Genomic DNA, 24793 nt, shown 5'->3' with positions numbered 1-24793 from the left:
AACCTCCCAGCAGACTTGATTTTATTAGCCAATTTTACAACATATAACCCATTTCTAAACCAGTCAGTGGCAAAAGGGTATAGAAGTCCTTTGATTGGCTTTCAAGATTTATGGCCTCCCAATCCTTTCAGAGAAGAACAAAATTGGGATTGTTTTCCAGGAAGTGGAGTGGACTGGGAAGGCAGCCCTAGTGCCTGCCATACCTGCCAAGGCAAGTTCCTCTTGGGCTCTGGGTCCTTAACTAACTCTTGGAGGACTTTATTCTGTTAATCATTTCTTTTTCTCATCTTTATTTTGTCTGTCTCTCTTCTCACTATCTCTTCAAGATTATTGAAGGAAAAGTCTGCATGTACTGTCTCCACTTCTTTTCCTCCATTTTATTCCTTAAATGTCCTATAATCTGGATGCTAGTAGTAATACACCTCCCTTCTGACATCATCTGTGCCTGCCTGACTGCTTGATCCTTTGCCAGTATTATTGGTAATGTTCGTCAAGACCGGTGGTTCTCCAAGCTGGCATGCACTAGAACCGTCTGGAGGGTGATTGAAATACACATTGCTGGGCTCCATCCTCCATTTCTCATTCAGTAGTTCTAAGCTGGGGCCTGTAGACTTGAGCTTACTTAAACTCTCTGAGGACATTTGATACTGATATACCTTTTTCCTGAGTTTTCAAAACTCAAAATTACCTCTCAAACCTGAACTTCTTGTTCCTCCTGTATTCTTTTATTAGTTCATGTCATTGCCCTTTTTCTTAAGCAAGAATTCTGGAACTCATCCTAGTTCTTTATTTTTCATTTCCCCCATATACAGCCAATTGATGTTCCATATGCTAAACATCCCTCCAGTGCATCATTTCATCTCCATCCCTATTGTTTCTGCTTAGTTTGAGCCCCTATTTCTTGCCACCTGTAGTGCTGTAAAGTCTTGTCCTATCTCCAGTCTCAGACTTTCTTGTTTATACATTGTACTGTTGCAGAGTGATGCTCTTAAAAATGCAAGTCTAGTCACATTATTCCTGAGCTCAAATTCTTTGGCTTCCTACTTCTTCCAGGTAAAATCTAGACTCCTTCCCATGCAAGCAGAGGGCTTTGGGATTGGGTCTCTGCCCACCTGCGTAGTGTTTACTTCTCTGACCTCCCCTCCCTTCCTGTGCTTCAGGACTGAACTTCCCTCAATGCTGAGTTCTCTTGGACTTTTGTGCCTTTGCATGTTTTCTGTTTGCCTGAAACACTTTTCTTTAGCACTTCACTGCTTGGATAACTTCTGCTTGTCTTCCGAGATTTACCTCAGCTATACTTTTGCTTGAGTCCCGCTTCCCTGGCCTCTATTCTATTCCTGGGAACTAGATGCTGCTTTTCTCTACAACCATAGAAGTATGTAAATGGAACTCATTTACTGCTCACTTCTGGAGGTTGATTTGGTACCGGACCCCTGCCCCCAAGAATATAATCTCTTTGAGGACAAAGATTGTAATTTTCATCTGTTTCCTAACATAGTGCCTAACAGAATAATTGCTCGATAAATGTTTGTCAAGTGATTGAATATTAAAGACTATTTTTAGTGACACATGTTTATAAAACCAAGTCTGGAGAACTTAGGGCTGGGAAACCATTTGGAGGGTGACAGAAACCTTAGACTTTAGATGTATTTGTTCAAGATTCTGATGGAATTAGTGGTTCTTGGAGACAGAGAAGGGATGGAGGTTGGTGATATATTGTAGCAGTCACTTGAGTGATGTTCTGATGAGTTTGCCATTTTCATGCCTTGAGAGTTTGGATGAAATCTGAAGATAGGACTGCTCATAAGAGCTCTTTATGGTCAAAGGCGAAAGATTTAGATGATCCGAAGAGAAACCAGAGTATGAGAGCTCTTTATAGAAGGAGCTCTGTCCAGTAAGACAAGAACATCTGATTCCAAACTTTTCTGAGATATAAATGTAACTTTTATTTATTTAAATAAAAGGATGGCAGGCCCTGTTTGTTTCATTGAACTCTGAGAAGTTTATGTAAACTTAAAAACAAATAGGAGTTGTCACAAAGCTGCCATCTCTCTGGTATATACATTTTACCTTTAATATTTTAAAAGTTAACATTTCTTTTTCTGCCCAAAATTTCATAGTAGTTTTATGCTCTAAACTTTCATTGTCCATGAGGTAGCCACGACCTGTAGTGGCTATTCAAATTACTTAGAATTAAATTAAAAATTTAGTTCCTCAAAAATGCTGGCCACATTTCTGGAGCTCATATTGGACAGTACAGATATAGGATATTTTCATTATTACCTTAAGGAGTTGGTCAAATAATTAGCATATAATTGCAAATTCCTGTTTTTAAAAGAAATCCAAAAATGTCCCTTTTAAAAGTGTTTTTAAATGAAAAACCACTCAATCAAATATATTGGTTTGGTGAATTATTACAATGCCAGTAACACTCAGGCTAAGAAATAGAACTTTGTCAGTCACTCTTTTTTTTTTAAGTATATTTTATTGATTATGCTATTACACTTATCCCATGTTTTTCTCCCTTTTATCCCCCTCCACCCTCTACCTCCCTCCTTCCAGCATCCCTTCCCCCTTAGTTCATGTCTGTGGGTCATACATATAAGTTCTTTGGCTTCTCCATTTCCTATACTATTCTTAACCTCTCCCTATCTATTTTGTACCTACCAGCTATGCTTCTTATTCCCTGTACCTTTTCTCCCATTCTCCTCACTTCCCATCCCTGCTGATAACCCTCCATGTGATCTCCATTTCTCTGGTTCTGTTCCTGTTCTAGTTGTTTGCTTAGTATTTGTTTTTTTTTTGTTTTTTGGTTCAGTTGCTGATAGTTGTGAGTTTGTTGTCATTTTACTGTTCATAGTTCTGATCATCTTCTTTTTCTTAGGTAAGTCCCTTTAACATTTCATATAATAAGGGCTTGGTGATGATGAATTCCTTTAACTTGGCCTTATCTGGGAAGCACTTTATCTGCCCTTCCATTCTAAATGATAGCTTTACTGGATACAGTAATCTTGGGTGTAGATCCTTGCCTTTCATGACTTGGAATACTTCTTGACAGCCCCTTCTTGCCTGTAAGGTCTCTTTTGAGAAATCAGCTGATAATCTTATGAGAACTCCTTTGTAGGTAACTGTCTCCCTTTCTCTTTCTGCTTTTAAGATTCTCTCCATATCTTTAATCTTGCATAACTTAATTATGATGTGTCTTGGTGTGTTTCTTCTTGGATCCACCTTATTTGGGACACTCTGAGCATTCTGGGCTTGCATGTCTAGTTCCTTCGCCAGATTGGTGAAGTTTTCCTTCACTATGTTTTCAAATAAGTTTTCAATTTCTTGCTCTTCCCCTTCTCCTTCTGGCATCCCTATGATTTGGATGTTGTAATGTTTAAAGTTGGCCCAGAGGTTCCTCAGCCTCTCCTCATTTTTTTTGAGTTCTTATTTCTTCATTCTGTTATGGTTGGATGTTTATTTCTTCCTTTTGTTCCAAATTGTTGATTTGAGTTCCAGTTTCCTTCCCTTCACTGTTGGTTTCCTGCATATTTTCTTTTATTTCACTTTGTATAGCTTTCATTTCTTCCTTTATTTTGTGACTGTACTCAATCATTTCTGTTAGCATTCTGGTTACCAGTGTTTTGAACTTTGCATCTGATAGGTTGTCTATCTCCTCACTGCTTAGCTCTTTTTCTGGAGTTTTGATCTGTTCTTTCCTTTGGGACATATTTCTTTGTCTTCGAACACCTGTTAGGTTGTAATGGGTGGAGCCTTAGGTATTCGCCAGGGCGGGCAACCCACTTTGCTGTGTTGTGGTGCTGTATGTGAGGGAGGGGTCAGAGAAGGAACAAGGCTGCTTGCTCGGCTCCTGCCCCACTTTCTGTCACTTCCCTTGCTTCCCACAAGTGGATTGTGCCTGTTCAGGTTCCGATTCCCAGGTGGTTGAGCTTGTATATGTTCAAGGACCCTGTGAGTCTCTCTAACAGACTCTGCTGTGAGACTGGGAGTTTCTCCTGCTGCCACACCCCCCACAGATTTTTACAGCCAGAGGTTTTTTGAAGCTTTAGTTTCCTGCGCTGGAACCATGGATTGCACAGTTTGTCTTGCTCCCTAGTTGTTCCTCTTAGCCTATCTGCAAACGAATATGGGACTGCCCAGTCCACCCTCCTCCGAGCTGGCAGCTGTGGTAACCTTGTTGCTAGTCCTCTCCACCTCAGCTTCCCGTTTCCATCCCTCCTACCAGTCTGAATGAATGTTTCTTTTAACCCTTTGGTCGTTGGACTTCCATAAAGTTTGATTTTCTGGCAGTTCTGGGTGATTTTGTTTTTAAATTTGTTGTCCTTCTTTTGGTTGTACGAGGAAGTGAAGTGTTATCTACCTGTGCCTCTTGGCCGGCACCCTCACAATATCTGTCAGTCACTCTTGAAACTCTTCCATGTGTCTGCGTCAATCACAACTCTACCCCCAATTTCATAATAATCACTTGTATTTTTCTTTGATAATTACGGATTCAGTTTTCTGTTTTTAGACGCTATAGTTGGTTTTAATAAAAATAAAAACATTTTTATTAAGATAGAATTTTCATGCCATAAAATTAACCTGTTTCAAGTATACAATTCACTGGTTTTACTAGATTCTCAGAGTTGTACGCCCATCACCATACTCTAGGCTAAGAGCATTTTCATCACATCAGAAAGAAACTGAAACCCATTCTCGGTAACTTCCATCCCCATCTTCCCAGGCCCCCCAGTCCTGTCAACCACCGGTTGACTTTGTCTCTGTGGATTTGTTTATTCTGGTTTTCATGTAACTCGTGTCATGTAATACAAGGTCTTTTGTGTATGACTTCTTTCACTTCGTATAATGTTTTTGAGGTTTATTCATGAAGTGGTATGTATGAGTATTTCAGTCCTTTTTATTGCTGAATACTAGTCCATTGTATGGATATGCCACATCTGTTTATTTTTACTTCTTAAAAATAAAAGTTAAGGGTTTTTTTAATAAAATTTTATTTTTCAGTTACAGTTTGCATTCAGTAATATTTGCATTAGTTTCAGGTGTACATCTTAGTGGTTAGACAATCATGTACGTTACAAAGTGTCCCCCTGATGTTTCCAGCACCTGGCGCCATACACAGTTACAATATTACTGACCACATTCCCTGTGCTGTAATTTGCATCCCTGTGACTATTCTGTAACTACCAATTTGTACTTCATAATTCCGTCACCTTTTTTACCCAGTCCTCTAACTTCTCTCCCCTCTGGCAACCCATAGTCTGTTGTTCTCTGTATCTATGAGTCTGTTTCTATTTTGTTTGTTTGTTTTGCTCTTTAGATTCCAATATAAGTGAGATCATATGGTATTTGTCTTTCTTTGACTGATTTATTTTGCTTAGCATAATACTCTCTAGGTCCATCAGTGCTTTTGCAAATGGTAAGATTTTAATTTTTATGGCCAAGTAGTATTCCATCGCATATAAGTACCATAGCTTTTTTTATATACTTTTCTGTTGGTAGGCACTTGGGTTGCTTCTATATCTTGAGGAATCTTTTAGATTAATTAATCAATTGGTGGACATTTGGGATTTTTTTCACTTATTGGCTGTTAGGAATAATGCTGCTATGAACATTGATGGACAAATTTTTGTGCAGATGTATGTTTTCATTTCCCTTCAGTATGTGTTTAGTAGTAGAATTGCTGGATCAAATATTACTCTATGTTTTAACCTTTTAAGGAGCTGCCAAACTGGTTTTGTAAGTGGCTCTTACCACTTTGCATTCCCTTGCCCCCCAGCAGTATATATAGTGTTCTAATTTCTCTACATGCTCATCAGTACTTGCTTCTGTCTCTCGTTTTGATTGTAGCTATCCTAATGGTTGGGAAGTGCTATCTCACTGAGTATCAAATTGACTACACATGTATTGTGGTTTTCATGGTTATGATGTTCAACATCTTCTCATGTTTATTAACCACTTACAAATCTTCTTTAGAGAAAAGTTTATTCAAATTCTTTGCCCATAATTAAATAATTTTTTATCTTTTTATTAATGAATTACAAGAGTTCTTTACTACTGATACCAGTCCCTTTTCACATGTATGGTTTGCAATTATTTACTCCCATTCTGGAGGGTTTTTTTAATAATATCATTTGCAGCACAGAGTATTTTAATTTTGATGTAGCCCATTTTATCTATTTTTTCTTCTGTTGCTTGTGCTTTTGTTACGTATTTAACAAACTATTACCTAATGCAAAGGATTTGCTTCTATCTTTTCTTCTAAGAGGTTTGTAGTGGTAGTACTTACACTGACGTCTGTGGTTTTTAGTTAATTCTAGTGTTTGGCATAAAGAAGAGGTCCAACTTAATATTTTGCCTGTAGATATTCAGTTGTCCCTATACCTTTCATTGAAAAGACTGTATTTTGTCCATTAAACTGTTTTGGCTGACACCATTGTCAAAATTGACCAGAAATGTGGGGGTTTACTTTTCAATTCCATTCCATTGTTTTACACATTTACATTTGTGACAGTTGATACTGTGCATCTACATAATAAGTATTGAAACTGGGTTGTCTGACTCTACCATCTCCATTCTTCTTTTTTAAGTTTGCTTGGCTGTCTGCGTGAGTCTTAGGATCAACTGCCATGCTGAAGTTTTTCCTGTTCAACATTAGCTTTGCCACAGAAAGCATTCTAGTTCAGTTTTTTTTAACTAGTGCGTGTGTATGTGTTTAAATATTTATAAATTTCAGTTGGTAAGCGGTACTTCTTTGGTGGATGCAGTTGTGCAATATGCTTGCTTCTACACTGATTGTTAGTATATTATGAAAGTTTATATGGCATGGTTGTGAGTGCGAATCACAACCAAGTCCATTTTAATTTTTGTTCCATGATTTTTTAAATTAATACAAACATTGTTTTTTACTCTGTGATGCTGTGCTCAAACAAAATTTATATTAGTGCTATAAAGACAAATACAATCTATATTCATTATTCACAGAGAATGTGAATCACAACCAAGTCCACTTTAATTTTTATTCCATAATTTTTTAATTAATACGAACATTGTTTTTTACTGTGATGCTGTGCTTGAACAAAATTTGTATTAGCACTGTAAAAACAAATACAATCTATCCTTATTATTCACAGATTCCATTTTGCAAATTCTACTTATAAAAATATATTTGTAATGCCAAAATTAGTACTCATGCTGCTTTTATAGTCATTCATAGACATTTGCAGAGTGAGAAAAAAAATTGGGTTGCTTAACACATGTTTCCAGCTTAGGTAAAATGTACCAATTCTCTGCCTCCTTCTTTCAGCTCTGATACTGTCAACTGCCGTCTGCCTGGTGCCACGGTTTTTGCATGTTTATGCACTTGTTGGTGATTTCCTTGTTTAAATAGTGCCCAGGCACAGTGCTGAAGTGCTGCATGTTGTTCCCAAGTGCCAGAAGGCTGAGATGTAATGTATTCTACAGAGAAAATGCGTTTTAAATACATTTCACACAGGCATGAGTTAATACTATTGACTGTGAGTTCAATGTCAGTGACTCAACAATTTATATTAAGTAAAGTGTCTTTAAGCAGAAATGTACATAAAACAAGGTTATGTTTGGTCAGTTGATGAAAATGTTGCGGCCGAAGGCTCACAGGAACATAACTCTGTATTTCTTCTAAGAGCAGTGGTTTGGTTTTGCTTTATAGAGCTTAATTACTTTGAATAATGAAAGCTGACTGTAATTTTATCTTTGTTGTTGAACTTTTTAACTGAGTTTAAATAGCAGTTACAGCAACGTCAGGTGTTTCATGTTCTACAGAATGAACTTCCAAAAGCTTTCCTTTGATTCCCTGAATTGTATAAAAACAATCAAACCATTACTGGAATTAACTGATTTTCTAGTTGATGTATCTCCTGACACTGATTGGAAGCTGGCATCATTTAAGTGTGAATTTCTTCTGCTAATAGAGCCAACGAAATAACAGCTGCCATTTAACTTTGGCTGTTTAAACAAGATAATTTGTAATCAGAGCTGACTAAGATAAATTTAAAGAACAGTCATTTGATCTCATTGAAAAGTCATGCTTTATAGAGTTATATGTAAAACATATTCTCCATATGGTTTTTGTAATTGGTGTATTCAAGCTAGTCAGAAGCAGGGGCAGCAGCATTGAATATTTCTTCCAGCTTTACCCCAAAATGAAGGAGTTGGCTGTCCCTAGCTACTCCTGAGTGACACTTTTTCTGTAAGTGGCTTTGAGGATAAAGTGTCAGTTATAGACCATCCAGAGATGGGTTACTGCTCAGGGCCTTTCAGAGTTTTTTAAATTGAATTTATTAGGGTGACATTGGTTCACAAAATGGTACAAGTTTCAAGTGTACAACTGAAGAAAACATCGTCTGCACACTGCATCGTGTGCCCATTGCCCCAAGCAGTGTCTTTCAGTTTCCATTTTCCTCCCTTTTGCTCACCTCCACCGACTCCCTAACCCGTCTTCCCTCTGGCTGGCTGTCGCCACACTCCACGCCGGTGTCTGCATTAGACGGGTGCACTGCACATGCAGCTCACACTCACTGCTCAGTGAGGTCGTGGCAGAGCCTGGAAGTGAAAGTCCTGGCCTGTTATAATGCTACAGTTAAAAAAAAAAAAAAAAGAATCTCTAGAAAGTGAAAAATCCAAGACAAATGACAAATTGTTGGGACAATGGGCATAAATTGGGACTATCTCAGGCAAATTATTACACGTAGACACTTGACCAGACACATTTCTTCAAAAATCTCTTAACCCAAACTGTTATATTTTTCCATCAGAAAGGCTGTACCCTCAATATGATTCACTTGTTTATGGCTGTTTAGTAATTTCCACGCATTATGCTCATGGAAAAGTGTGAAGCATTCTTCTTAGTCAGTTTTATTCATTGTGGCCTTTTTTTCTAGAACATTTTCTATTTATCTTAAAACTTTCATTAAATTTTGCATACCTATATTTTTAAACTAAAGACATGCAATTCACTTATGAAATTATTCTCCCTTAAATTAGTTCTTTTGGTATCATAATGCAAATATTATATAGTAATTAAAAATGAAATTTGGGAATGAAAGAAAAGCAGTTTTTACATATATTTGATAAAAATGAATTATCTGAATAGAATTATAATAATACTTTACATTCTGTTACAGGACTAATTAAAAGGATTTACCATATATGTTACAACTTTTACTGGAGTCTTGAGAGATAGGTAAGTGACAAGCATTTTTTGAAGAGATATTTCTGAAACATTAAATAATTTCATCAACAGGTTCCTAACAAAGTAGACAGTGGATCATAACTTAATTCAGTGATTTACCTCTTTTTTGTTCAATAAGAGAAATGTAATATTTATATGAATCTTAATGTAACATTCCCTAATATCCAATAAATCATATTTTACAGGGAGCTGTATTTTCAATAATAATTATGAGGACATTGTTAATAAGACACACAAGTTCAGCAGGGTCTAAAACTTAAAGCATTAAAGGAAAAAATGTCATTAAATGCAATGTGATACCCTGGATTAGATCTTAGAACTGAAAAAAAGACAACAGGTTAAATCCAAATACAGTCTGTAGTTTAATTACCAATAATGTACCAGTGCTAGTTTCTTAGTTTTGACAAAACCGTGGTTATGTAAGATGTTAATTGTAGGTGACACTGAGTGAAGGGTATATAAGTACTCTATAGTTGCTTTGCAACTTTTCTGTAAATCTAAAATTATTCCAAAATAAAAGTTTATCTAAAGCAGAAAAATAAATAATACAGGTTTGTTGATTTGATATTATATTTTACAAGTGACTTTTCATGTAGTAGTTTGAAAAATCAAAATAATTATATTTTGAAAATCTAGACTTCATGAAATAGACATGTAGGGAAATGTGAGGCTGTAGGTTTCATTTTTCAGTTCATAGGAGGTATGGGGTTTCAGTTTGTGGATGTTGGCGTGGTGTCTGTGAACATCTCCTTGTACTTGGCCACAGCTTTGCTCTGAGTCCTTTAGGCTGCTTGTGTGCTCTCTGGTAGTTTAGTACAGCACTGTCTGTTAACACAAACAGGCCCTTTAAATGTTCCCAGAAAGATGCGGATCCCGGCCCACGGGATCTGTGTGTTGTGGCAGCAATGGACAAATTCACACAGACTACGGAAATCTTATGGAGAAAAGGGACCTAAGTAAGAGAGGGGGCGAGAGGGCCAGAGAGCCTGACCCCTGCCTGGACAGGCTTTTATTGCTTTTCTGAGTACATTACATCGAGGATGATCCTCATTTACTATGCACAGGTTCTGTGTAGGTGATTACCTTTTACAGATAACAAAGGAAAGAATCTTGCTAATTACTTCAAAGAGAAGGATGTTACAGATGAAGGGGGAAAGTGGTTGAACTAGTTACACTCCATACCTGGGAGGTTTAGCATGGACTTTAGGAAGTTAAAGATACTCAGTAAACATTTGCTGCCTCAACCCAGGGTGAGGGAGTTTTAGCAAAAGCAAGTCTCATAGCAGCCTAGGTACAATGCAGGCCTGATTCCCCACAGGAGAACCTGTCCATGGGCGGGGGTCCTGTCTGCTGGACCTTGCTCCCCACTGGCTTTTCCAGGTGGGGGCTGGGCTACATCTCCCACTGCCATGCAGAATGGTCCCCTGTACCAGAAAACTGCTTTTTTTCTTTTCTTTTTAAAATGTACTTTTAGGGACAAAAAGACCAGTAGTGTGACTCAGTGGTTTGGAGTTGAGACCCTCTTAGTATAGTTTTCTTCAGTCACACTTACTTCAGCTTCTAGGTCAAGTACTAGATACAGATGACCTGTTGTTAAAGGGTATGAATAAAGATGAACATAACTCTTAAATAGCCATTTCTGTAATTGAGCTAAAATAATTGATTGCTGTCAGATAATAGAAATTCTCAATTTCCAAAATGAACTCTAGCAGTATAACTCTTTTAAATTTCTATAAATATTAAAAGACTGTAAGAAGGGAACTCTAGTTTGCTGAGACTATTACATAACTTTTCATTAATAAAAGTAAAATAGCCATGCTGGCCTTATAAATGGTTTCCTGCTTCTGTTGCCAACTTAATGATTTTAGTTAAACTTGAATTTCATAAAAGGAAATAGAAATATATTACACTTAAAAAATATAGATGTTTAAAACAAGCAACCTGGGCCTGAATGATTCTTGCAGAATAATTGTTTGGCTTAGAAAGTTCTGTTTTGCTTGATATTTATTCAGAATTGGTGTTAGCAATCTCATCTTTACTTCTCAGTTGTGTAATATAATTGTGCCAACCTTGGTAGAGAAGTGTAGAAAAATGGAGGACAGGTTTTTCAGGACAAGTTTAAATTTTATTGGTTATATACCAGTTTACACATTAAAAAACAACAACAACAAAAACCCTTTTTATTAGTATTCTTTGCTAGCAGAGCACTAAAAGTGTTGCTTTTGAGACATGCTTTACCATTTAGCCGACCAGCTGTCCTTTTGTGGTCATCTGAAGTATAAATGGGAACAGCTAATACATATTCAGCACTCCCTATCTACCAGGGTCTTTATTTACAATAATCTTATTCAATCTTCACAAACACCTATGAGATAGTTTAGAATTCCCTTTATAGTTGAGGCTGAGAGAGTAACGGATGTCCGCAGGCTGACCCTGAGGGTATGGGGCAGGGAGGACAAGTGCCCGTGGTGGCACCACCTCCAGTTTGGTTCTCAGTGTCACCAGCTTCCAGGAAGTCCCAAATCCGTGGACATGTGGTTAAACTTCAGATTGCTTCAACTCTTCTGGGTAAAAAAGGATGTCTGATCACACTGGGGAACCTAGAGCAGATTTTCCGCCGGGATGACTATTCTGGAGCACAGCCTCCTGTTCTGTGCTCCAGTGTTGATACGGCTCATTCTGCAGTTCCCTAACGGTCAGCTGTTCTCTCTCAGCTGATCAGTTGCGAGCACTCATTTATTGTATGCTTCATTGATCCTATGCCAAGAACTTCTGGCCTTCTGGCAGCTCTGGGGAATATGATCTCCATGTGCCTCCTGGTCAATGTTTGGCAACTAGAAGTTGTTAGTTGGGGTGAGAACTTGGATGCAGAAGCTGGGACACATGCCAGAGGCTAAAGGTGGAATAACTGAGCAGTTGACATGTGAAATGCAGCTATCCAGACTCAGTCAGTGGGCAGGAGTCAGAATACAATAGGCACAGGGCTGGGAAAGGTGGTTTTTGAAGAAGATTATGATGACTGGCTGTAGGCTTCGTAGTTTGTAGGTGTAAAATAATTCCAAATGCTTTTTAAGGAAGAGTGAGTTACCAGCTTATTCATTATAGTGCTCATTACACTGAGCAGAAATCTGTCTCTCTAATTTTTCCCATCTAGCTGTGTCTTTCTGTAGCTCTAAATCTCTAGTTCTTCTTATACTAGAAAGCATGAAATTCATATAAAATTTCAAAATCTCCCTTGCTATCTCCTCTTCTTCATAGTCTCCAAAAGTTGGCATTTCTTCAGGGCCCAGTTATTGGCCACCTTCTACATTTATTCTCTATGTGATCTCATGTGGGCCTTTGTTTAAATGCCACCTATTCTCCCAAGTTTATTTCTTTGCCTTGGTTTCTCCCATGTATTCAAGGCTCAAATGTATGTCTGCCTAGTCAACATCTCAGTTTGAAGTCTAATAAACATTAAAAACTTAACATGTTTGCAGTAGAGCTCTCTTGCACTCTCTTCCCCAAACCCGTTCTGTCTCCCTCTTCATCTCCATAAATGTGCCACCTAGTTACTCAGGCCGAAAATTCATCTTTTAGAAGTCATCTAAATTCACTTTTTAGAAGTCATCTTTGACTTTCCTCTTTTTTTGCTAACCCACATCCAGCCCATCAATAAGGATTTTATGTCCTCCTTTTAAAATACACCCCAAATCCCTCTTTACTGCTGCCACCCCAGTCCACCCACCACTTGAATATAACTTACAGCCACCATCGTAAGTTCCTAGATGATAATAATAACCGGCCTTCCTCATCTCCTCCTTATACCCTTGCACCTCTTCAGTCAGTTTTCCACATAGGAGCAAAAGTGTTTTTTAATTTTTTCAATGTTAAACAGTTCCTGTCATTCCCCTGTTGAGAACCCTTCAGTGGCTACCCATCACACTCAGTATAAAACCCCGTCTCACCGAGCCCTACCAGACCCTGCGTGTTCTGCTTGCTCACTTTATCTCTTACCATTATGTCTTACTCACTTTGTTCTAACCGCAATTGCCTTCTTGTTGTTCCTTAATTCTCCACTTCATTTGGAATCACCTAATCCCTCCTACTCCCCTACCCTATACCATTATTCTAACCAGTCCAGCCTCTAGCCTGGTAATTTGCACCTTTATTATTCCAAGTTTCTGTCATTTGAATTGCTCTCAAGTGTAAGAGGGACTGGAGATTTAGAGCTATGGAAAGAGGTAGCTAGCTCATTGGAGAGACATGACACAGTGACTGATTTCTACTCAGTTTAGTGAGCACTATAATGATGGTAACAATTACATCTGTGTGAAAATAGGCTGGGCCTCTTCACAGGACAGTGAGTTCTCCATCGCTGACAGTGTACAAGTTGAGGTGATCACCTCACGGGATGTGGTGGAGGAAGACTGTGCTGGAGTGGAGAGGGGGACAGTTGATTTCGAAGATCTTCCCAGTTCTGAGACTGTACCTTTTAGAATCTCTCTTTGTCAAAGCAACTATTGTTAGCGTCTCCTCAGATTTAATCCTCCTGCGTTTTTATTGGGAAACTTTCACCAATTTCACCAATGGAGTATAAAGTACTTCTAGGTAAAATTTCCAATATTTGAGTTGAAAGAAGAGCTAATATTAAGGTTGATATCAGTCCAATTGGCCCTCATCTAAGTCCTTATCTAAGGAATTTATTACTTTGAGGCATTTTTGTTCTCATTTTTTTTTTATTGTTGTTCAGCTACAGTTGTCCCCATTACTCTCCCCTGCCCTACCCACCCTCATCTCCCACATTCAGTCCTCCCCACCCGGCCTCATTGTCTTTGTCCGTGGGTCCTTTACACATATTCCTTGATGACCCTCCCCCCCCCCCCCCCAGTTGCTGTCAGTTTGTTCTTTACTTCCATGTCTCCGGTTCTATTTTGCTTGCTTGTTTTGTTGATTAGGTTCCACTTATAGGTGAGATAATATGGTATTTGTCTTTCACCGCCTGGCTCATTTCCCTTAGCATAATGCTCTCCTGACCTATCCATGCTCTTATGAAGGGTAGGAGCTCCTTCTTTCTCTCTGCTGCATAGAATTCCATTGTGTAAATGTACCACAGTGTTTTGATCTACTCATTAACTGATGGGCACTTAGGGTGCTTACAGCACTTGGCTATTGTAAATTATGCTACTGTGAACATTGGGGCGCACAGGTTCTTTAGAACTGGTCTTTGAGGATTCTTAGGATATAATCCCAGCAGTGGAATTGCTGGGTCAAAAAGCAGTTCCATTTTTAGTTTTCTGAGGAAATTCCATACTGTTTTCCACAGCGGCTGCACCATTCTGCATTCCCACCAACAGTGCGCTCTGGTTCCCTTTTCTCCACAACCTCGCCAGCAATTGTTGTTTCTTGATTTGTTTATGTTGGCCATTCTGTCTGGTGTGAAGTGGTATCTCATTGTGGTTTTAATTTGCATCTCTCTGATGGCTAGTGATGCTGAGCATCCTTTCATATGTCTCTGTATGTCTTCCTTGGAGAAGTGTCTGTTCAGGTCCTTTGCCGATTTCTTAATTGGGTGGTTTGTTTTTCTGGAGTGGAGTCATGTGAGTTCTTTATATATTTTGGAGATCAAACCTTTGTCTGAGGTATCATTTGCAAATATATTTTCCCATATGTTGGTTCTCTTTTTGTTTTGCTGGTGTTTTCTTTAGTCGTGCAGAAGCTTTTTGTTTTGAAGAAGTCCCATTTCTTTATTCTTTCCTTTATGTCCCTTGCTCTAGGGGACATGTCAAAGAATTAACATTATCAAAATGTCTATACTACCCAAAGCAATCTATAGATTCAACGCAATCCCTATTAAAATACCAATGACATATTTCACAGATATAGAACAAATATTCCAAAAATTTATATGGAACCATAAACGACCTCGAATAGCTGCAGCAATTTTGAGAAAGAAGAACAAAGTAGGAGGGATCACAATACCTGATATCAAACTATATTATAAAGCCACTGTAATCAAAACAGTCTTGTACTGATATAAGAACAGACACATAGATCAATGGAACAGAATAGAGAGCCCAGAAATAAACCCATGCAAAGAGGGCAGGCATAAAATGGAATAAAGTAGCCTTTCCAACAAATGGTGTTGGGAGATCTGGACAGCTACATGCAAAAACATGAAACTCAACCACCACCTTATTCCATACACAAAAATAAATTCAAGATGGATAAAAGACTTAAATATAAGTCACGACACCATAAAAGCCCTAGAGGAGAACATAGGCAGGAAAATCTCAGATATTCCACACAGCAACACTTACCTCTTCTATATACAAAATAAGTGGAAAAGAGTAATGCTTCTAATTAGACTAAGACAATAAAAGTTTAAAGAAAAAAAAACCTAAGAAAAATATCACAGGAGAAAGTATTTATGAATTTGAGATAGGCAAAGATTTTTTAGGACACAAATAGCATGAGCCGTAAAAGAAAAATTGACAAATGGGACTCCATCAAAATTTAAAACTTCTATTCATCAAAAGACATCGTTAAGAAAATGAAAAGGCAGTCTTTAAACAGAGACAGCGTATTCTCAATACATATATCTGACAAATGACTTGTGGCCAGAATATATAAAGGTCTCTTACAGCTCATTAATAATAAGACAACCCAGTTAAATAAATGGCACAAGAAAATAATGAATAGCCTATGCAGCACAGGGAAAAAGGTTTAACATCATTAGACATCCGAAAAATGCAAATCAATAGGAGATACCATTGCATATCATTGAAATAGCTAAATGTAAAAATTAAAAAAGAACAAGTGTTAGGTGAAATGTAGAGCAATTGGAAGTTTCATACGTTGCTGGTGGGAAAGTAAAATCATAAAACTATTTTAGAAAACAGTTTGACAGTGTATTAAAAAGTTAAACATATTATTATGATAAGACCCAACAATTTTACTTCTAAATATTTACCCAAGAGAAATGAAAACATGTTCAGAGATACACTTGTACGTGAATGTTCATAGTGACTTTATTCATAATAGCCCCAAGCTGGAAACAATGTCCATCAATTAGTGAATGGATAAACACATTGTGGTATGTCCATGCTATCAGAAACTTTTTGACAATAAAAAGGGAAAAAGTAATGATACACACAACAGCATGAAGGAATCTCAAAACCATTATAGTGAATAAAATAATCGAGATACAAAAGAATACAAACTCTATGATTCCATTTACTGCCCTGAATTATTATATCACAAAGGCTAGAAAAGCCAGATTTATTCTCTAGTGACAATAAACACACAAGTAACAATGTTGCCTATAGTTGAGAGCAAGTGTGATTGACCTGAACGGGGCACAAGGGAGCGTTTGAGCCTGACACATGTGTTCTGTATCCTGACTATGGGGGGGATTATATGGACATCGGTGTTCGTAAAGTTCACAAAACTGTACACTTAAAATGTACACGTTTTATTGTATATAAAATATACTTCAGTACATAAGAAATAGTATATATAAAGTATTCAATATATATAAAAACAACTTCAGTAATGTTGGCTTTTTTAAAAACAAACCCTCCATAAATTCTGAAAGTTATTTTTCTAGCAAAAGATTAACTTCTGTCCAATGTTAGAAGACCTCTGTGTAAGGCTAAAACTACTTGAGTAGACCGGAAAAGTCCATTTAGATAAATCAGTCACAATATAAACAATAATGTATGAATTAATTCTTCTTAAGAAGTAAAGATAGTAGATGAACTTCTCAGTATACTTTCTAGCCTATGATTTGATGTATTATAATGGGACCCACACATCCTTAGAATTCATTGATGTACTTTTCTAATTTCTTAAATTATATTTGGTAGTGTTTTGGCACTAAAAATCCAGCAACAATGAAGTAATTACATATGATTAGTTCTTTTTGTTTTGTTTTACTGTTCTTTTCATTTTTTTAAACTAGAAAGAATGTGTGGAAGTCACCCTAATGTTCCTTGGAATCTATTCTTTTAGAAATAGAAGCCCTGGATTTTACCTGAGCACATACGTGGATGACCACCTAGACACTGCTTCCCTCTGCTTCTTTTGCAGCAGGCTGTGGCTTTGTGACTAATGAGAGGTGAATGGTGATGTGTACAAGGTTATCTGCTGAAAGACAGGCCACTTGACCTAGACTTTGTTTTTTCCTTTTTTGCTGGTTGGAGGTTACGTCAGGTATGGCAGCCACCTCCCAGAGATGGAAGCCTTGTGGAGGATGATAGAGCCACCCTGAATGATCTCGTGAAGCACACTTCCCCTGCCACACTGTGTTGTGACATGAAAAAGAACATTTCTAAGTTGAACTACTGTATTTCTGAGGATCTTTGTTATAGCAGAAAGTTGATACCCTAACAGAAAATGAAAACACTTAAGAATTTAAGACTCCTACATTTTTCTCTATGTTGGCCATATTCAATGTATTTTGGTGTATATTCTCAATTAACAATTCTAAAACAGCATAGGATTGGATAAGAGCTCTGTTGATGCAATAGTTATTTTATTTTTTAAATTTTTTTTATCCTCACCTGAGGACACTTTTTTCATTGTTTTTAGAGTTGGTAGAGAGAGAGAGGGAGAGGGGAACACCGATGTACGAGGGAAACATTGAATGGTTGCCTTCTTGTACATGCGCCCCCTGGAGATTGAACCCACAACCTGGGTGTGTGCCTGACTGGAAGCTCGTGGCCTTTGGTCTACAGGACAATGCTCCAACCAACTGAGCCACACCGGCTAGGACAGTGCAGTAGTTATTTAGGAGAGTAATTCTCAAATTTCTAAGTTACGTTTAAACTTACATACTAATACTTAATAAACTGATAAATTGATACACAGTACTGTGCTTTTCTGATTTTTAAGACGGTCTTTATGGACTAGTTTGTGATCAGTATCAGTACAGTTCTACAGACCTTTATAAAGAATTTGTATTTTTTATAAGATACCTAAATATTTATTCTGTTTAACTTTTCTATGATTACTGTTTGTTCTATGAAAGTCTTAAATATATAAATCAATGATTTCTTCTATTAATTTTTATTTATATTTCTGTCAGTTTTTGGTTTGTTTTGGTGTTAATGTATTATAATATAAAATTTATAATCTCAATTGAGGATTATAAATTTTATAAAAATTGTATGACTTTCTAATTTATGCCTGGTGCTTTGTGTTTTAGCTGACATTAATATTGCTACCTTAGTTTACATTTTCCTAAACATCTTTGTACTTCTTACTGTATTTATCCTTTCTTTGTCATTTCTTTTAAATGTTTCCTAAAAGTGGAAGAGTTGATATTTTTAACCTAGTGAGAACCTTTGTATTTTAACAGATATTTTAATTTATTTATGTTTATTGTCAAAAATTGATTTAATTGTTTTCACTTCATTTATCTTCTTTTAAACTTTCTGTTTTAAATTTTTTTGTTTCCATTGTGGGTTTTTGCTATTTGATTTAAAACTTTTTTTTAAATTATGATTTGATTGATACTTTAAATTTGTGGTATATCTGAAGGTAAATAGTCTGCTTTGAAATCTTCTAGGGATAGTTTTTAAGTTTTTTTGAAACCTTAAACCTCTGTAATAGTTACAATTAACAGTCAAGAATGAGATGGTGTCCTTTGTTTTCCCTCAGTATGAAATGAGAAATTTAATAGGGGGTTTTGCTTATCTGCTTCTTATTTTTCATTAATGTGATCTGAGATTTTAATCTCAGACTTTTAGTGAGTTGTAATTTGAAATTAGTTATAAAATATTTTTATTAATTTTTATATAGACATAAAATTATGAAAACCCTGATTGTCACAACTTTCAATAAATTGTCACTTTCCAAATACATATCAAAATAAACTTTAAGAAAGTCATTCAAAATATACTCTTGTGTCATATTCCATTCTCATTATTTTCTTGATCTCTTTCCACGTTCTGTCTTAAAAGTAGACACTCTTTTTCTTTTCCCTGTTGCTCACGTTCAGGCCATTTTCCTGGTTACTAGACCAGGAAACAAGAAGTAGAGAGAGTCTAATTTGAAATTACAATATGAAGTTTTGTATTTGGTATTTGCTATAGCCGATAAGGTCTAGAATCTGTTCGGGAATTCTTGGGCTAATGGATCTTGTGGTGGTGGGGTGGGGGGTGTCACCAGTTATGTACTAGTAAGGTTGTTTTCCAATATGTCCCTGTCAATGATTATGTCAAGTAACACAGGGCATGGAATTTACATTATCATTAACATTTGTTCACTGCCAGTGACAGAATCTGTCCTCTTGCTGCTTTGAGTCTCTGATCGGCTATTATTCTTACCTTGAATGCTCCTAGTCATATGACTTTCTTAAGTGGGCATCAGGCCCCATTCTTTCTCTGTAGTAAAAGTGCTTGTATGTGGGGTTTTCCCATTTTTATCAGACTATACCTGAGGACTATTTAAGGAAGCAGGCTCTTAGGGACATTCAGTCTTGTCTTGGAAACAGTATGGAAGAAAGAAGCCTGTAGCAGTTGCTAGGGGCAATATCTTTAAGCAACAGTGATGTTCCTAAGTTATTCTTAGAGATGAGAGACTTGTCTTTCTCATATTTTGGGGGCACATAATTATGTAGCTGGACTACCAAGATGTAGAGAGTAAGGTTAGGCTGAGAATGAGAACAGCTTCTTCAGCACAGTGGGTCAGGGTGAAGTTCCTGGCCAGAGACTCATTTAGTGTGGTGTGTGGAAAGCACATGGGCCGAGGGGGCAGGAAGACCTTTGCTGTAGCCTTGGTTCTCTGCGTGTGTGTGTGTGCTTGTGTGTGTGTATTTGTGCGCATGTGACCATGGCAAAGCCTCAACTTTCCTGGGCCTCGGGCTAGATATATTCGATGAGGAAGATGACTCTCCAAGGTCCTTCCTAACCTTGAAATTCCTGGTCTGACCAAGAGCACCAGGGATAGCAAGGAAGTGTCATTTTGACAGCATTTTTATTTTTAATTTCATTAAGCAAAGAAGTCAGCTTAATTTCATCTTGTAAAGTCAAGAGGAATAAAACACCTTACTCCTTTGAGTAAGGAGAACAAGAAGAAGGGACCATATGTGACTCGTGTGTTTGTGCTCTGACCTAATGCTAGTTAATGACACATGATGTGGCGGAGAGGCACAATTTTAACACCTGGAAGTAATCTGGTAATAGAATGACTCAGAGGAATGTTAAATCACTGTTTTCCCCTGAGAAATGTTAGGTGTTTATCTAGACTCTAAAAAGGTTATTACCCTTTTCATTGGGATACGTGCATGTGTTGAGATTGACGATGCTGGGAGGTAGCCCCACTGTGTGGCAGCAGTCAGAAATCAGACTGAAGGTCCCACTGAAGATCTTTCATTGAGGAATTCACAAGTGGTAAAAAGGCTTCCAGCACTGAATTCATGTTTTACAAGATTGGAAATAGAATGCTGCCCAAGGTGGCTGTTTGTCATAAGCTGAACTGGGCATGGTCACAAGCCGGGTGGCCAGAGAGAATTTTGAAATAATGAACATGTTATAAATGTGAAAGAGCTAGGAAACAGTACTGACTGAATAAAATCTGTACAGGCGTCCAAGGGTGACTCTTTTTGAGGACGGGCTTTGTTCTGGCTAGGTTCTGGGGGATGGGCTGCTGCCAAAGATTCCATCCAGAACAGCGTGGAAGAAAGAGATCAGGCAGCAGACACTGGTTGCTTCTCCGCCCTGTGGTCATCACTTTGAGGACTAAAATATCATTGAAAAGTTTATTTCCTTCTTTTAGGGGGAAAAAGGAGAATTATTACATTTCAAAGTGCATTTTGTTTTAGTACATAAAGGATCATGAATAAATTCAAATAAAATTCAAAATATATTAGAAACTTGGATACAAAATGTAGGTGATGGGCTTTATGCGCCACTGTACAGAAGACCCCTGTAAGGATGCAAAGATCTACATCAGTAGCCTCTGACCTCAGGAACTGGACTGAGGCAGTCAGATAAGTAGCTAATATTTATTGTTTCAGTTTTTGTAGAGCATCTACTTTCTGCAAGGCTCAGTGCTAGATGTTGAGACCACAGGGTAAGATACAGTCCCGGTTCCCAAGACATTTATAGTCCAGAAGGAGCAGAGTAAACGGGTACCCGGAGCACAGCATACATGGAGGCATATAGGAGGGATGCAGTCACTGGAATGCACAACAGAAAGAGATGCAGTGACTTTGAATGTGTCCTGAGAATAGAACTAAGCAGTCTCAAGGAACCTGGTCCTTCAGTGGTTGTAGTAAGCTGTGCTTAAATTTCTGTTCCGAGAGCTGAACATTTCTGATGTTAAGGATGATAACAGCCAAGAATTTTACAATGCGTTTCTCTGTGTTAGGCACAGTTCTAGCGCTTTAGAGGAGTTACGTAACCCTTGCAGTAAATCCTATAAAGTAGGTGTTAATACTAGCCAAGAAACTGAGGCCCAGAGCAGTCTAGTTACTTAACCAATAACAACTAGTATGTGGTGGATCTGGCATTTGGCTCCAAAGTTCATGTTGTTAACTACTGTGCTAAGTAAAGAGAGAATGAAGGGAGTCGTGTACTGGAAGAACCATTGTTGCATGTTTTATTACAGCAGCTTAATATTAATGAGTCCATAACTGAGCACCTAGGTGAAAAAAATCATCTATACATATGTTTTTCATTTTCTAGAAATAAAGCTGTATATTATTATAATTATTATCAGAATTGCCCTCTACTAGTTATAGATTATAACTAAAATTTTTATTTGAAATTATAGGAAATACCTTTTGATCAAATACTCTTCTCCATTAATTTACAGAAAAGGGCTTTCTTGAATTTTAAATATATCTAGAAGAGATTTGCACAGCCTCCCATAATGAAGAGCTGAATCTCAAAGCTTTCTGAGGTGGGGATTTCCTGTTCAGCCCAGTGTCGTCCTAGTCAAAGAGAGGCTGCTTTCTCTCTCTCTCATCCTTTGAAATGTCTATCTCTTTTTATAACACTGGAGGCCTTTAATTTATAAGGTGGATCTGTAAATTGCTGGGGCTGGGGCCGGTTGGGCCTGTGGTGCAAGTGGCTTATCTTCATGCCTGGAGGCCTGCTCTTTGCTCCCCCCAGGGAGTTAATAAGGGCTTTGGTGGTCTGGTGTGCCCACAATTTATAGGCTCTGATCTAGCTGATCTGAAGGAAAAAAGAATGGAACGAAAATGTCAAAGTTATGGTTCTAAAGTAGAAGGAAAGTTAGAATTTTAAAACCAGCATCAATATGGTACAGACCAGAATTAGAAGTTAGGAAGAGCCTAGAAGGAGAGATTTTTAATTAAAGAAACCCTCAAGACATTTGAAATTGTTAGGATGATTTTAAATAGGCAACCCTTTGGCTTTAAAAAGAATCAAGGGTTCAACTTTCTGCCTGTGGTGTGTTAAATATACCACATACAGAATTTAAGAGAAAAGGTGATCTTTTCATGTAAAGCCATTTTGATTTATGACTTCCCGGCCTTTGAAAGCCTCCTTGCACCTTGATTAAATACATTGAGTGGTTTTAAAACTAAATAAAATAGATTTTTTTTCTTTTTGCACAAGCAGGTATTTTTAATGTAGCAATTAGGAGTATCATTAGGAAGATTATTAAAAGCAATGTGTACTATAAAGCTTGAATAAAGAGTATGAGATTTTATTTTTTTTGTCCTCACCAGAGGACATGCTTATTGATTTAGAGAGAGGGGAAGGAAGGGAGGGAGGGAAAGAGAGAGGGAAAGAAATATCAGTGTGGGAGAGAAACATCGATTGGTTAGTTGCCTCTTGTAAGTGCCCTGACAGGGGACTGAACCCTCAACCTAGGTAGGTGCCCTGACCAGGAATTGAACCTGTGACCTTTTGGTTTATGGGATGACACTCCAACCAACTGAGCTACACTGGCCAGGGCAAGAAAATGAGATTTTAATTCTCATTTGGACACATTAACTAAAAATGAAAGTACTCTTTCATGTAGTACTGAAATCAACTGTGAAATTTAGAAACTAAAATAATATTTTGTCTAAATAGGTTGTCTATTTTGTTTCTTAAAACATTTTATTTAAAAGAGGAATACAAAAATACTTTAAAAAAATTACAGATCAAAGTCCCTTTGACTACTTACTCTCCCATCTTCCCAGAGGTCATTTTGCCATTTCTTCCAAATCATTTCCTGAATATTTATATGACTATATTTCTATGCACAGAACAGATATTTCTATTTTGAATATAAGTTAAGGTAACGGATTAAATTGTTTTCTGGTGCATTTTAAATATGACCTTCCATTATATGTTTTGTTTTTAATACTTCAATAATATTGGTAGCCATTTATTGAGTAGTTATTATGTATTAGGCAAGATGTTTAGTATTTTTTCATGTAATTTCGTCTCTTAATCTTCATAATAAGCTTCAGAAGTGTGAACCCTGAGGAGGAATCTATCTGCCAGGAAGGATTCCTCGTGTTAATTAGGCCCAAAATCATAATCCTAGTCTAGCAGCCGTTGCTAACAGAGGCCTCTCACTAATGCTGTATTTCAGGGAAAAGCCGTGGACTGAGCTTCCAAGCCTACTGCATTGAGCTCCTGCTCTCTGATGTGAACCTTAAAAGGGAGCTTCTGGTGTCGTCTTTCAACTAAGTGCGCTGAGCCCTGCCCTGTCCATTGGAACTTTGCCACTCATTTGCATTTACTCTGACCAGTCAGAGCAGCACCATAACGACAAAAACAGAATGCGCAAAGCTGACCAATCAGGACAGTGCTATTTGGACCAATGGGAACTATGCTGTTTGGATTCCACATTGGCATAGAAACGAACCAATCGTGAACCAGGGTAGGAACTTACCTGTTAAACACACACACACACACACACACACACACGCCCCTCCCCTTTGTTTTTGCGGAACACACCACTGGTTTTTGCCAGAGGCTGCATTTCCACAGTTTGCAAATTGTTCACCTTTTTACCGCAAGCCAGGCTGGGGATTCCTGTTGGCATTGGATTGGTGTCAGTGACCTTTTGTTGACAAAGGTGAGTATTCTATATTCATTTTATATGAATAAACTTTTACCTTCATTATGCCTCGCATTTACATTAAATTGCTAATACCATTAGTTTATCGATCTTTATATAAGTCTTTTAAAAATAAAACATTTAGAATGATTTTTAAAAATTGATAGGAATGTCACTTCTAGTCCTGTTAGCGTTGTCACTCATGTACCCGCAGCCTTCTCTCCCCGCTCCTCAGGGAGAGCGTCTTCGCTAAGCCGGGAGGCTGGGGATGGGAGGGTGGCTCCTGCTCACCTGTGTGCCCTGTCTGACTCATGCCGGACGGAGGACAGACAACACTAGCCATTTCCTCAGTAGTTCATGCTTTTCAAAGCTCATGCCTGTGACGGTGTCCTCGTTCCGGATGACACTTACAGGACATAAGACCTGGCAGAAAGGTTTGTTTTGAAAGGTGCTTTTCCTTGTGCCCTTAGTCACGCCGGTATGAGGAAATAAAGGCTGTCGCGATGGGAACCCTGAGAATGTTTGGGGAATTAGTAGAAAGGGAGTGAG

The 24793-nt window shown here is 37.7% G+C and overlaps 1 protein-coding gene across 10 annotated transcripts in view; it reads left to right on the top strand.

Annotated features, from left to right (window-relative positions):
* The window catches only part of ZNF438 (zinc finger protein 438), a 170361-nt gene that overhangs the window by 27807 nt on the left and 117761 nt on the right, over nucleotides 1–24793 (top strand). For 8 of the 10 annotated variants that reach the window (XM_053923023.2, XM_053923025.2, XM_053923018.2 and 5 more), the window contains exons 2-3: nucleotides 9168–9226; nucleotides 23774–24262. The gene's annotated coding sequence lies outside the window, so the exon portion shown is untranslated. The remainder of the gene's footprint in view (nucleotides 1–9167; nucleotides 9227–23773; nucleotides 24263–24793) is intronic. The other 2 variants (XM_053923017.2, XM_053923024.2) reach the window with 2 other exon arrangements.

This window comes from Desmodus rotundus, chromosome 4 (assembly GCF_022682495.2).
Source record: "Desmodus rotundus isolate HL8 chromosome 4, HLdesRot8A.1, whole genome shotgun sequence".
Classification (NCBI taxonomy): Eukaryota; Metazoa; Chordata; class Mammalia; order Chiroptera; family Phyllostomidae; genus Desmodus; species Desmodus rotundus.
The sequence above is the reverse complement of the archived record's forward strand: the minus strand, read 5'-3'. Positions and strand labels throughout refer to the sequence as shown.